The 15,081-nt window shown below is 47.4% G+C and overlaps 1 protein-coding gene and 1 long non-coding RNA gene across 2 annotated transcripts in view; both read right to left on the bottom strand.

Moving 5' to 3' along the window:
* Window positions 1-15,081, bottom strand: part of LOC116951993 (uncharacterized) — a 250,555-nt gene that overhangs the window by 177,884 nt on the left and 57,590 nt on the right. The gene's annotated exons all lie outside the window — the stretch shown is intronic.
* On the bottom strand, window positions 3,371-8,577 carry LOC142930876 (uncharacterized). Its single transcript, XR_012946848.1, has 2 exons — window positions 7,799-8,577; window positions 3,371-7,413 (listed from the first exon to the last, which is right to left on the bottom strand). It is a non-coding gene; the product is annotated as an uncharacterized LOC142930876 (long non-coding RNA).

Below are 15,081 nucleotides of genomic sequence, written 5' to 3'. Positions count from 1 at the left end.
GGCATGGAGCTACACAGCTATGGAGCATCACACCACTGGGCAGGGAGCTACAAAGCTAGGAAGCATCACAACACTGGGCAGGGAGCTACACAGCTAGGGAGCAGCACAACACTGGGCATGGAGCTACACAGCTAGGGAGCAGCACAACACTGGGCATGGAGCTACACAACTATGAAGCATCACAACACTGGGCATGGAGCTACACAACTATGGAGCATCACAACACTGGGCAGGGAGCTACACAGCTAGGGAGCATCACACCACTGGGCAGGGAGCTACACAGCTAGTGAGCAGCACAACACTGGGCATGGAGCTACACAGCTAGGGAGCAGCACAACACTGTGCATGGAGCTACACAGCTAGGGAGCATCACACCACTGGGCAGGGAGCTACACAGCTATGGAGCATCACAACACTTGGCATGGAGCTACACAGCTAGTGAGCAGCACAACACCGGGCAGGGAGCTACACAGCTATGGAGCATCACAACACTTGGCATGGAGCTACACAGCTAGTGAGCAGCACACCACTGGGCAGGGTCGCCCAGTGCGTGGAGGAGCCGTGCTTGGGGAACACACAGGTGGCACCGGCCATCAAAGCCTTCGGGATGACCACACACACGTGGGAGTCAGCATGACTGGGAGACAACCTCGGCTTGCTCACTCTCGAGCGCCTTCAAAATCGCGCAATCGGTCCTCGGAGTCCGACGAAGTGAACGTTCAAATTGAGTCCGCTGGGGGGTTTAACAAATTCGCAAGCATCGGTGAACCCGTTATACCTCGAGGGCCAGCCAAGGGTTTATCGCTGGGGACTGGAACCCGGAGTCGAATCCTAAGTCGAACCAAGGCTCTAAGTGGAGCCACCCCATTGTGGGTTTGGCTGAGCAACCATCAACCTCCTGCTCTCGGCAGTGTTAATATTGCTCACCGAATATATATTTTTCCTCGGTTTGGAAAGAATGAGCGTGGCTTTCTGATAATGAAAATGCATTCAGCTTGGACGCGAATTTATCGACGTTTGTTTTTATCTACAACGTCAACATGTCCTTTTGAACGGGGATCTGTCAAAGCTGAATTATTTTTTTTTATTTTAGCTCCATTATTCTTTGCGAATCCGTTTGATGGCACGATAACAAGAAAATCAACAACACGGAGACGTTTTAAATCACACGCCCACACATGGCCAGCGAATGACTCTATTACCCTGCCTAAATGTTTGCTCTATCACTATTACAAACAAAAGCAGTGATTTCAACTTGCAACAGGAACTACAGAAGCCGGCGCCATAAAACAATTTCCCGAGCTCTGCATTCCTCGATATGTAAAGATGTTTTCAGCCAATGAATGAGTGTTCACACATGTGTGAGTAAAACCGGAGCACCGGGAGACAAGCCACGCAGGGCAAGAGGCAAAACTCTATCCAACACAGAAGTGGAGAAATACTTTTAGTCCGCAGTTCTCTGTTGCTCGCTTCGTTCGCAAGTCACGGCATGGCACCAATCCTCGCCCCCCACAGTGCTGGATTGCAGGCTGCGTGCGCAGCCACCACCGCCCGGCTTAATTGTATCCGCACGGGCTGATAAGATGAGTACCACTGTGCGGGGGAAGTCAAAAGTGGATGAGTTGAAAGTCCTGCCGTAGGAATGTGGAATGTCCACCGGTGGATCAGAGCTTGCGGCAGCAGCCGCCTCGTGCTCGTTTGGTCCAGGGAGACACGACAACGTAGACTCACACAGGTCCAAGCCCAGTGGACATTTGTGAAAAAGAGCTTTATTGCTCATCGGATTCCTCCAGCATAAATACATATTCTGATTCTGATGTCAGTAAGCACCTATTCTGTCTGGCTACATAACGTAGTGACCAAGTAGTTAGGGTTGGTGGATCACATTCAGAAGAGAACGTCATCCCGTGAAGGGAGGTGAGTGATGTTTGGTTTCCCTGTGCGTGACCCAACAACAGCAGCTCTGAGAACGCATTCTTTGCCGATCCCGCGGCGTTTGCATTGGTGCAAAAAACTCAAAATAACTCAGCGCATTCGTCAATAACACCATTGTGTGGCCTTGACAATAATAAAAATATATATAGCAAGCGACGTTTCGGGCAATGGCTCTTCTTCATTGCACATAAATGGAGAGGCTGGTCGAGAGGCGCCATGGGGCCTGATGGAGATGTAAAACAATTTGTATCTTTTCTGATTACGTTTTTTTTAGTTTTTACCTGGCATATAAATACCTATCTAATAGTGGCTACTGAGCAAGAGACATACTTCCAGCTTCCGATGTCTTCCCCCTAAGTGACCAGGCGCACACAATAGATGTCGTGACATTTTCACCTGGGGTTGAAATCCAATTCAGTAAAATTCCAAAGGCGTCCTTCATTTTGGCGTATTGTGCAACTCGCCGGCAGTCCACATTTTAGGCCGGGCCACCACAGAGGTAACCCAGACACCACACGTCAACATGTCAACATTGTTCTGTTTATCAAAGGATGGGACAGGGATTGCAGCGCCTTTTGCGGGGTCCGGTTTTTCGCGTATACAGTGTGGGGGGGGGCTGACCTATTCCTCCCCAAAGGTCAGCCAAATGCACGGTGTGAATTCACCCAGATGCGGCTAATGTACTCCTTAGACGCGGGACACCATTGCGTGTGCACTCTATGCCCTACTCCTCGGCAGGCAGCTATCTCCTGGGGTGCACTGTGGGTTAGGGTTGACGGTGCCGTGTACGCCGAGCGAATTTGATTTTGCGCGCCCCCAATTTTTTTAGGACGCGTTTACCGCGCAAGGTGAGGGAAGAACCAGTCGCTTGCCACCGCTTGCCGCGCAAAAACACACACTGGTCCCCATAAAATATCGCACGCACAGCGGACACACGAACGCCGTACGTGTGTATACACAATGTAGCAGTGTTATAAACACAGGCGGCATTCCTGTTCCCTGACACACACACACACATTCTTGCCCTTATTTCAGCACCTCTGCGTTTACCTTGAACAGCTGGCATATTGTAAGTGTGAACGTATTTATACGAATGGTTCAATATTGTGGCGAATTACGTTACAGGAAAAATATTTGTTTTAAAACCGAATAATATTACAATCTAATTGCCTACGCACCTCATAAATAGAGACCTTTATTTAAATCCTTTCATTTGCAAAAAAATGTTTTACCCTCTGAGCCAATGCAAATGCAGACACTGCTTCAGAAAGGTGAGCCTCAGGCCTCTTCTCAGAGCGCTAATCAAAGACAAATTTGGACTTCTCTCTTCTCCGCTGGATGGGGGGGTGGGGGGCACTCGACTCCGTTGGCATCTCTGCGCCAGTGGTGGAAATTCCACAATCCCGCGATGTGAGGGCCATTGTGTACGTTGAACTTCTTTCGCACCGTACGTAGCCGAGCGTGCCCATTGTAGGTGCGGTTCCATCTCCAGGACGACCACTCTGGTACTATTTTTATTTTTTTAAGATACCGAGGGTTTGACGAGTTGAACCGCCGCCGAGATTTGAATTTCATGCCGTGCAATTGTGAGGCAGGCGTTACCGACCACAGTGCCACTCAGCCCGATTGATGAGTGTCGTCATATAGGTGACAAAGTAGTTAGGGTTGGTGGATCACACCGAGATAAAAACACCAGCTTTGCGAAGGAAGGTGTGTGATGCTTGTTCTGTGCGTGACCCAACAATCAAAGCTCTTAGAATGCACGGTGTGCTGCTGCTGTGTTGGCGGCGGTGCACAAACAAACACAACTCAACACAATCGTCAATAACACTGTGTGTGGCCTTGAAAGAAGAAAAGCATGTATATAATAGGCGACCTCACGGGGAAATGGCCCCTACGTGCTATGGAGAAGGGTGATATGGCTATGCACGTGGCCTGCAATCCATCACTGCGTGACGCAAGGGGTTGGTGGAGCACACACAGATGTTGTTAAGCTTATCGTGCCATGCCCAGTGCCGGATTATCCTAGTAGCAAACGTAGATACATATGCTACCGGCCCCGCACTTTCACGGCTTGAACCAAATTCCGGTTCAGTGATTCTGCACTTGCCCTATTAATATAGTACTATACTGCCTTCAACTTTTATGAACGACTGGGTGTTTAAGGTTAGCGATTTGTCGTATTATCTGGCTGAATAGCAAATAAGAAATACAATAACTTTACTATGCAAGTGAAAATGTGTGTTTTAATATTTATGTTTTTTTTTATTTAGGGCCCCTTTATAACATCACATGCTACAGGCCCCGCACTAGCTTCATCCGGCACTGGCCATACCCTGGCTTGCCAGCCAAACACGGTACAGCAAAGTGTAGACGAATATCATCGGTCACCTTCTGTATGGGATAGAGCGTTGCCCCCTCGCACGCGTGGGTTTTCTCCGGGTGCTCCGGTGTCCTCCCACGTGTATAATAAACACTCACTCGTGGCTGAGAACATCTTCATATGTAGAGAATTGCAGAGCCATTGTTGGCTCTGGCTCACCGTCTAGCAGCTTTCTATCTCGTCTGCGGTGCCTCGGTGATTGTAAGATGTAATTTGCATGAACGGCACAATCTAAAATCTTAACGTGAGATAATGATTATTAAATTGCCCCAAAAGTCACCTCTTCGAAAATTTCCTTTTCAGGCCACAGCACCATTGGCGAGTGTGTACGCCTCTTCGGAGCTGGATTACCTGCAGGGGAGCATGTACCGCCTTTCCTGCCGAAGATATTTTACAAACCTTTAAAATTGTCTTGCAAGGAATTGTAAAGCCTATCTCCTGAGATCTGTCTTGTAAGGAATTCCTTTGGCTCTAGATAAGTATTTTACACGTAGGTGCAAGAGCATCTTTTGAAACTTAACAGGGGCTTTAACCAAACACAACATTCCACATCCTGAGTGAACTTGTTTGAGCTTTGTTTAAAGAGTGCCCTGTTTATAGACTTGCTTCCCCACGTGTTCCACCTCTGGACAACACAATGCATTCCCAAGATACTTCCATTTCTCCTAGGTATACGTGCACCGCAGCTTCAAGTGTCACCTCTCGCATTTCAATTCATTGTTCCGCACTTAACCAGGCAAGAACCCATTGCGAATATTATTGGACACACACACACACACAGACACGTATCCTGTGCACTTACACATTAAGTACATACACGTGCATATTTACCGTATTCTCCTGATTATAGAACACCCCTAAAAGTAAGATGCACCCGCAAACGTGTGCTTTAAAGTGAAAACAGCGCGTCTGATAATCCAGAGAATGCGGTACGAACACGACCAGACAGGTAACAATACGATACAACTCAAAGACAAAAATCCCCCGTGTAGCATTCAACACACTATTGGGTCAAGTGCTGTTAGCGAGCACCTATGAAGGCCAACAAGGGAGTGGGTGGCCAACACCACGCCCGGCCACATTTGTCTCCCCAGTGTGGATGTTGACACACCACATTTAAGGCTGAGTCGACCTAGTGGCAGTGCCGGATTATCCTAGTAGCAAAAGTAGCTACACAAGTAGTAGCTACAGGCCCCGCACTTTCAATAGCCCCGCGCTAAATGCTTTCAAGCTATCAATTCCGGTTCAGTGATTCTGCACTTGCTCTATTACTATAGTACTATACCGCCTTCAACTTGTATGAACGACTGGGTGTTTAAGGTTAGCGATTTGTCGTATTATCCGGCTGTATAGCAAGTGGAAAAATACAATTACTTTACTACGCAAGTTAAAATTTTGTGTTTAAATAGTAATGGGTTTTTTTTTATTTCGGGCCACTTCTATAAGATTTACTACAGGCCCCGCACTAGCTTAGTCCGGCACTGCCTAGTGGAGGCCCAGGACCGGTTTAAATATCCGCCACATATTGGTCATGATGTGGAGTTGAACTCAGTTGACTCAGTGCACTCATCACTGCACCACCGCTCCGCGTGAACGCAACACGACGCGGACAACGATACCGGTGACCAACATCGCAGATCCTATTATTCGCAGAATTATCAGCGATCTTGCTCCTCATATCTCCGGAAGAAAAATATTGTGGATAGCAGCTTGAGTTTGCTGAGCCAAGTTCTCTTGTCCGCGTTGTAAAGCGGGTTTGCTCTATACGCTGGGGGGGGGGGAGTGAAATCGCAAATAATTGGAAGAATAGAGCCATCGATAATGCAAAGGTTTTATTTTTGCGGACCCTACCGCTGCTGTGGTGAATACAGGTAGGCTATCGGGGCAAGTGTTGTTAGGGAACAATTATTTAAGTTCAGAGTATTTGGCTACTTTAAAGTCCAAGTGATGAAACACTTCGTTGGGCTGTCATTTGTCGCCAGGTCGTGTCTTAAAAAAGAGCTGTATATAGCTCAGTGGACCTTTTCTGGTAAAATACTCAAATTGTTTAGTGCAGCATCCTCAAAATCCTGTCACATGATGGCTCTTTTGGCGGAAAAAGCAAGGAAGTGATGTCATGGGAGTGATGTCCCTTATTGTGATGTCATATTTTCAGATCATTTCCTGTAATTCAAACCACATGGGTATGCCCCAATTTTTGTACTTTGTGAATTACAGTAATCCAAAAATCTGCGACGTCCCTGAAACAGGAATACATTGTCCAGATTAATATATAAATATATACATCCAGACATAGCCCCACACGTATATAAATGCTGAACTTCTTTTCTACAGCATGCAGCAAACCGTCCTCACCAGAGTTGCAGGGGGAAGGACAACAAACTAAACACAAGGAGCAGTTCCAAAGAAACGAGTTTCCAATCTAGATGGCCTAAAAGTGCACAGCCAAAGCGGCTTCCGAATAATCGGAAGAAGCGTTCCAGACGGCCGCAGAAGCGCATTTGCGACAACGACGTAAAAAGTGGTATGACGGTACTCCCACACACAACGCCCGCCTGTCTGCCTACACCCTTGAGTGTGTGCAGCCTCCGCCTGGGAAGCCGCTCCACCCCCCGCCACTACCGTTTGACCGAGAGCCTCTGGCCTCTGCCAAATGTCAAAGCCGTCACGTCGTTTGTTGCCGCTGTTCCACAGGCCTCATTCCTGCCGCCATCGCCGCCACGCTCCCCCAGCTTAACCCATCACCACCAGTGGCACGCGTGGTGATTCATATTGCTCCCGACAATTGCAAGCTGCTTATAAACGCCACTGAGGACGGGTCACCTGTCAAAAATCATCGGGCTGCGATAGACCGAAGACTTTTCATTCGTCGATTGCAATCCCTCGTTTGGTATTCCTGAAGTGCTTACGGGGAACACAATCTGATTAATGATGTAAAAAGGTGCAGCCCTGCAATATCTTGCCCACGGCCGTGCCCCTTTGGCAGAAGGAACTCCGCCGGAGGCGTCTCTGGGGGGTGCTTGGCCTCCTCTTCCACACTGGCCAGACACCTAGGAAGAGGTGCGCGCGAACCTTGAACTAAACTAGAACTAAACCTCTTCTTTGGTTCTTTCGGTAAAGTCACGTAGAATGAGAACAAAATAATAAATTGATAAAATAAAATAACACAATAATATTCTCACGACGTTTCGGCCACAACACAAGCGGCCTTCATCAGGTGAAGGGAGCGAGACTGTCGGCTTTTAAGCCGTGATCTGAACGTGGCTCTCTCACTCCAGCGCTGTCCTACCAGACAGTCTCGCTCCCTTCACCTGATGAAGGCCGCTTGTGTTGTGGCCGAAACGTCGTGAGAATATTATTGTGTTATTTTATTTTATCAATTTATTATTTTGTTCTCATTCTACGTGACTTTACCGAAAGAACCAAAGAAGATGAATCATTGCAGTCACGAAAGCTTTAAATCGAAATTTAGAACTAAACCATTGTTTATTTGACCAGGTAAGGCCCACACTGAGCTGTGTGGCTGTTTTCTTTCGAAGCGACCTGGCCCACAAATGAGAGCTCGACTAAGTGGTTTATCATCACATAGAAATCTAGAGCAGCAGCCAAATACTCCGAACGCGTGATGTTGATTCTAAATGTGGAGGGAAAAATCCGGAAAAAAATCAACGCGGCCGCGAAGCGAGAGACACGCAAACTCCAAATATACAACAGGCGCCAGTGTTGGGGTGGAACCCACGACCTCCTGTATACCAGGCGAGGTAGTTAACATCTCCTAGCCACTGTGGCACCTTGCACCTGACACTTCACCCTACCGAAACGCGACCTGGCGAGCGACTAACGGACAGAGGTGTGCGGGATTGGGGGGTGAAGACACTCGAACCGGTGACCCCTGCAAGCTCGCCTTGAGTGTTGAACAATCGGACTTATGGAATAGACGTATTTATTTATATACTTACTGGCTTGATTACCTTCTCTATTTTGCACTCCTATTTCGGTTTTTTTCCTTCACTTTTGTAACTTGCAGACCCCGTGCCCCTCCTGGAGATCGTGTGAAAAGGAACTTCATAGCTCATCGGATTCTTCCTGCAGTCTAAATAACGACTGATTCTGAGCTGCGTCCAGTTTCGAGTGCACAGTGCCGTACCTTGATTGCCGCGCGTAAGAACGATCATTTACTGCAGCGGGTCGCAGACTGCTTCGCTAGTAACACAATTCACACCTCTCCCTCTCTCACCTCCCCTCCCTCCATCTGTCCCTCCCCTCCCTCCCTCCCTCTCTCCCCTCCCTCCCCTCCCTCCCCTCCCTCCCCTCCCTACCCTCCCTCCCTCCCCTCCCCTAGCGAGAGAGTGGAGGTCGGGGGACAGGAGAGAGAGAGAGTCGCTTCGTGAAGAGTCATTATCGCTCCGTGATTACCGAACGCCTCAACCGAATCTCAAGGGCCATCTTCAGGAGGGTCCTGCCGATGCATTTTACAACATGAGGGAGGGGGGGGGGGCTATGTCGCTGTGTGTGATCCCCAATTGAGTAATCTGCAGATGTATTTTTCACTGTGCAGGATGTTTTTACCAATACCAGCTATATTCTTAGGTTTATTTTATTTGTTTATTTGTAGCTACAAGAGGAAAAACCAAACAACCTGGAATTGATCCACAGACGAACAGGGGGAGAGGGAATTGAACCCAGGCCCCTTCGTGATGCGAGGCGAACGTTTTGCCATTGAGCCATCCTGCCGTCATCTTGACCACCAGCTTTAATCTTTACAACTCTGCCACATATCTTCATAAGATAAGCACGGTTGGCTACGTATGGTGCGAAAGAAGTTCAACATACATTCCTATCCCGAGTCTCTTATAGCGTTTCTGAAAATATCTATCCCTAATTAATCATCTTTTGCATACATCTGCTATATCTGTTCTACGGTGTTTAAATTAATTGTGAATGCATCTTCAATCTATCTCTTCTCAATACAGCTAATATATTTATATATTTAATCACCTGTCTCTATACAACCTCAGGATAGCTACTCCATTGTCGAAATGGTTTGTTTTATTTCTAAATGTCTTTTTTCTTTATAAAGAACTTGGGTTTAGGGAACAGTGATGAGACTGCGTCAACTGTTCACCGAGCCACAGTCTAGAAACGATAGGCACGACTGTAATTGAAGTTCATTCATCCTCTTCAAGAATCTGATTGATTTTGATTTAAAGCTTTCGTGACTGCAGGGATTCATATTCTTGGTTCTTTCGGTAAAGTCACGTAGAAGGGAAACAATAAAATACAAAAAATCTAAAACAATTTTTATTATTATTTTATTGTTTCCCTTCTACGTGACTTTTCCGAAGGAACCAAGAATATGAATCTGATTGATACTAAGTGCAGTGCGGTGCGGTCAAAGGAAGATACATATTTAGTCCTGATTTGAAGCTTTCGTGACTGCAGGAATCCATACTCTTTGGTTCTTTCGGAAAAGTCACGTAGGTAGAAAAAAGATATATCAAATAATATGTCATTGATATCATATTTTTGGTTTTATTTTAATTTATTGTTATTTCTACCGACGTGAGTTCACCGAAAGAACCAAAGAAGATACATATTTAGGTTGCTCCCAGATTGCGTGACCCCTACACGTTCCGTTATTCTGCTACCAATGTTTGTCTTTATCGCGAATCATGGCGATAAATGGGTCTGCGATTCCACCAGTTGGTTTCCACTAGAATGTTTTTAAATCCAAAGAACGATCGAGGCATTGTCGTCCCATCAAGGCCACGGTATTCCAACGGCGCGTTAAACATTTGGCAAACAAGATCAACAAATCTGGCTGTCCGCCTGATGATGCTAGTTGTAATTACTGGCGAAACGTCGTACTCAGATTGTAAATGTTGTGGCTTGGCTCTCCAACACACCGGTGTGCTGTACAAGTGAAGAATTGGCCACGTTCTATTTACGTGACAACCCTTACTAGTTGGCTGTGTCGGGTGGTGGCGTGTTCAACGACACATTTATACATTCACGTGATGTAACCCAAAAAAAACGATATTATAGGGTCAACTAATGTTTCCAACAACCGGTTTGGCTGCCTTGACGGTGTCCACAGCGTTACCGTCTGCTGGTCCGTCTTCAATGAGAGCAGAGGCAGAGGAGGAGGAAGGCATGTCTCCATCCACACCCTTCGTGTTTCACGGCCGCACCAGAAAGACGTTCCATTAATGCTTCACCGGAGACACAAAGGCGTCAAACGCGGACGGAGAAAACGATTCGCCTTGTCACACTCGCTGATGACGATCGTTGTAACGTGGAGCGGGCATTAGAGAAGGACTGTTTACCGATCCACTGCTGGATGAAGGCCCACTCCCACCACTTTTCGTTGGTCACGGTGGGGGCAAGGGTTGTGGAACCATACTTCACCTATTTCGGTCAGTGCGGGTTGGTCAAGCACGCGATAAGTGCGCCACGGCTGCTTCAGACATCGCCCCTTGATGTTTAAGCCATGGCTGGGAATCGAACTCAGGCGCCAAGTTCATAGTGCAGGGTGGTCCAGATGTCTTGTGAACACCCCCCCCCCCCCCCAAATTAATAGACCTCTAACATTTTTTTCTTTCTTTCTTTCCATATTAATTCCTGTTTTAATTGAAACCTTAACTTTAAACCGATATTAAGTTTGTAGAGAATTAAAGACACGTGGACCACCCTGTACAGTGCCCCTATGCATCCCGCACACCGCGCACTGCACGGAAAGCAACGGGTCCGAGGACGGACGACGGCGCCTGCGCATCGTCGTCGTCGTCTTCGTCGTCATCGAGGGTGCAGGGAAGAGTTTGAATGAAGCCGGCGAAGCAACGCGAGACCGCCTGCGAGTGTGCGCCCGTGCGCTTCTGTCGCTGGCCAGCAGCGTTCATGATTGACGCGGTCGTCTCTCTGTCTCTCTCTCTCTCTTTGCACCATATGCCGACACGATTCCTCGGGGCAAAGGTCAAAGTGTCGGGGAAAAGGTCAGAGTGTCTCTCCCTTGCACAAACGAGCGAGGAGGGGGATGCTCGTATCATTCCTCAGCCGGCGGTCACAATTCCACATTCCCTTGACAGGGCCAATTCCATTACGAATTGTAAACCATTTTGCACTTGGCCACGAATTGATAGCTATTTTATAGGCCCTAATGGGATGATGGGCTCATCCTAACCCCTGAACGGCAGTGGAAATAACAACCTTGCACACGCCATCCTCTCAGCTCCCAACTACTTCACCCCTCCAAAGGCAAATATTCCTCATGTGGCCTTTAACAGACTGTTGTGGAAAGTTATGTTAGCAAGCACCTATGAAGGCCGGCACGGCACACAATGGTGTGGGTGGCCAGCACCACACCCGGCCGCCTTTGTCTCTCTAAGTAGCAATGTTGACACACTGCAACGGATACTAATTTGAGGCTGAGTCAACCTAGAGGAGGCCCAGGACCGGTTCAAATCATCGTTACTGGTGTTGACCCGTGAGTGGGAATCGAAGCCGGGTCACCGGGTTTGTAGCGCCACACTACCGCTCCAGACAGATGGACAGACGGGTAAACGGATGGACGGAGCAGATTCGTATGGCGCTTTCCAAATTAGTTGGAAAACGTAAAAATGGTGAGAGCATTAACACTGCTGTGCTTGGCTGATTGACCGTGTGATTAATTAAGGAGCTCTTTAGCAGAATTGGAGGAATCCCCACTTGGATATAAATGCTGCGAGCAATTAACTGTGATTTAAAAAGAAAAGTGGTAGGACACGGAGAGAGAGCGGTGAGTTGCCTGGATGAAGCTTCACGATTTCTCTCGGTGGACCCCGTCAGATGTTGACATCGCACTCGATCCATCATCATCACCATGATCATTATCATGACCATCATCACCATCATCATTACCACCACCACCATCATCACCACGATCAGCATCACCACCATCATCATCACCAACATAATTGATGTTTCATTTACAGCACAACATAAAAAGCCTCCTTCCCATATTTGTCTCTCCCCGTAAAAAAAATCTAAGTATATTCTTTACACAAAGCATCGGCCGCAACGCCTTCTGGGAGCACGTGATTTCAGCAGCGTTGCTTTGACCCGAGCACAGGGTTCACGTGCTGTAACCCCACTCGAGTCACGTTCCATCACAAGCAGTTCTTTAACCCTACAAACAACCTTCAGGCACTGGGAGCCAGGTCTGGTGTGAGTATGGATCTTCTCTAGGCCCTCTCTTGACTTTCCACGTTTCGCCATAATTTAATAGTCAATCAATGCATAAACACGACGATTTCAAACGCTTCCTAAAATGACAAAGAGCGTATGCTGCATACTTGTAGAGGCTGAACGATTTGCCATCGAGGCAGGGGGGGGCGTGTTCGATTGGAAGGTTTCTACGAGTTCAAATCTCAGTCATATGATGACTCATCACACCACGCGTCCCTATAGGGTCCCAAGTCTCACACAAAATAGGGCCGCCTATGGGGTCTGCTTTGAGTTGATATTGTCACGAATGAATAAGGGGGGGCAGGAGGCGGGAGGGGGGCGGTGGGGAGGCCACGTGGCGATCTGCCCGGACCTTCAGAAGCCTCTGGGTGCGTCCCTGCCTACGGAATTTCGAGTAAATCCCCGCCGAATGCGACCGATGAAACGACTGCATCGCAGCAGCGGATTCAAGCCGGTGACCTCTCGTTATTCCGGGCGCTCGCCGGCTGTCTGCGGTTTTTCTTCTTCTTCTGCGCTATTAAAAAGCTCCGGGCCTCCCGTGCCGGGGTAAGCTGGGGGGTGGACGGTGGGGGGAGGGGGGCGCGTGCCCTGGAGGCTCCCGAAATAGCCGCACTGAACAGAGGCTCGCGTGGAAATTTGCGTCGGCGGCGCGAGTCCACGCACGTGCGCGCGGGCGTCACCGCCACACGCGCAGCAGCAGAGGTGGGACATGTAACTTCATGTCGCCGTGTGTCCAACTACAAGCGGGAGAAATGATCCCCCCCCCCTTCTCCCCCGCTTGCTTGTAATGAGATTTTTTTTGTTAAAATGAAAAACACGTCTCATTGACTGCATCCCAACATAAACAATCGGGTGTGTGTTGGATATTTTTTTTTTGCTCCGGTGTGCAGATGGAGACTTTTTAAAGGATGTGTATGGTTTTTGGAACAGTGCAATTGATTTTCTAGGAGGTATTTTTTTTACTCTAATAAATGCTGTTGGTAGATCCATAATAGAGGTTGTTTTTTTGGGTTAGGTCGCGTCAATATAAATGTGTCGTTAAACCCGCCACCACCCGACAAAGCCAATTAGTCAGGTTTTGCCACGTAAACAAAACGTGCCAATTATTTACTACTTCAGCAGACCGGTGTGTTGGAGAGTAAACACACAAATCGTGAATGTTGTTCCATCCGTTCCATGAATCTGTTGCATTTTGTTCACTTGACAAACCCTTATTAATTGGCTGTGTCGGGTGGTGGCGGGTTTAACGACACATTTATATATTTACGCGATCTAACATTTTAAAAAAAAACTCTATTATGAATAATATTGGTCGCGAAAGCCTACGTACTACGTGTTAAACTGTTTGTAGATATTGTTGTTTAAACGCAAAGTGTAAACTCAGTATTTATTCACTATTGGACCTGACATCACGTGGATCCAATCAGACCCGAAACCGATACCAAACAAAGCAGGTCGAATCAGCTTCAATTGTTGATAACATCGGCTGGTGGATAAATCCAATCCTGGTCTGCGGATAATAATTGGATGATACATTGTAATAACCGATTTATAAAATAATACAGCATTTTAAAATAAGTATCGACAAGACATGGGTTTATGTTGCCAAGTGCCGTAGTGCAAACCTACGTTCAGTAAAGCATTGCTCTTGTTTCTTAAAGTTAATAAACACTTTAATCAGTAACATAAATAAATTGTAAAGCGTAGATGCCTCTTGTTGACGTTTCAGCTGGCCAGTACATTTCCACTTCGACAGAGGGCATCAAACAGTTCTTAAAGAATCTATCGAATAAATTAAAACTCCTTCCATCCATTCTCAATCCACAACAGATGAAGACCTCACCACGCCGTGACAGTTATGGGGAATCTTTGTTGAACCATACTTCGCCACACTGGTCAGCACGTATAAATGGCAGGACTGGTTGTGATATCACTCGCCACTGATGTTAGCCATAGCCGGAAATCAAACTCGGGTCGCCGGGTTTTGTAGCACAGACCGCAATCCATTGCGCCACCACTCCGCCAAAAGAATATATGGTGCGCCAATATTATTGAATTTTTGAGTGTTTTCGATTCATGTTTAGGAACAAATATAACACGAATACAAATGCATTTTATCTGATCAGCTAATCGAACAATTTCAATATCGCACCCTAATACTCAGACACGACAAACCAGAATATATCTTTAAATAGCACAGGGGACACACTCATTGCCCTCAAGCATTTATTAAGGCTGACACGGTACCCAATCGGGATTGCGTGGCTATTGCCATGCCCAGCCACTTTTGTCTTCCCAGTGCTGACCGTCATGCACTGCACGAGGTACTCATTCAAGGCTAAATCAACCTCGGGGAATCCAACAGCCCCTGAGGTCATGCATTACGGTCTAGAATTTAACCAAGGTCACCAAGATTGTACGGGCAGTGCACCGACCACTCCAAACAGGAATACGGCAACACACGTCCAGATATACTGAGCCGTGGTGGTGAGCAGTCGTGGGGGGTGGCTTAGTGGTGAGTGAGCTGCATGAAGAACCCG

This window comes from Petromyzon marinus, chromosome 44, assembly GCF_048934315.1.
Source record: "Petromyzon marinus isolate PM22_M1 ecotype Great Lakes invasive population chromosome 44, UKy_Petmar_22M1.pri1.0, whole genome shotgun sequence".
NCBI classification, from domain to species: domain Eukaryota; kingdom Metazoa; phylum Chordata; class Hyperoartia; order Petromyzontiformes; family Petromyzontidae; genus Petromyzon; species Petromyzon marinus.
The sequence above is the reverse complement of the archived record's forward strand: the minus strand, read 5'-3'. Positions and strand labels throughout refer to the sequence as shown.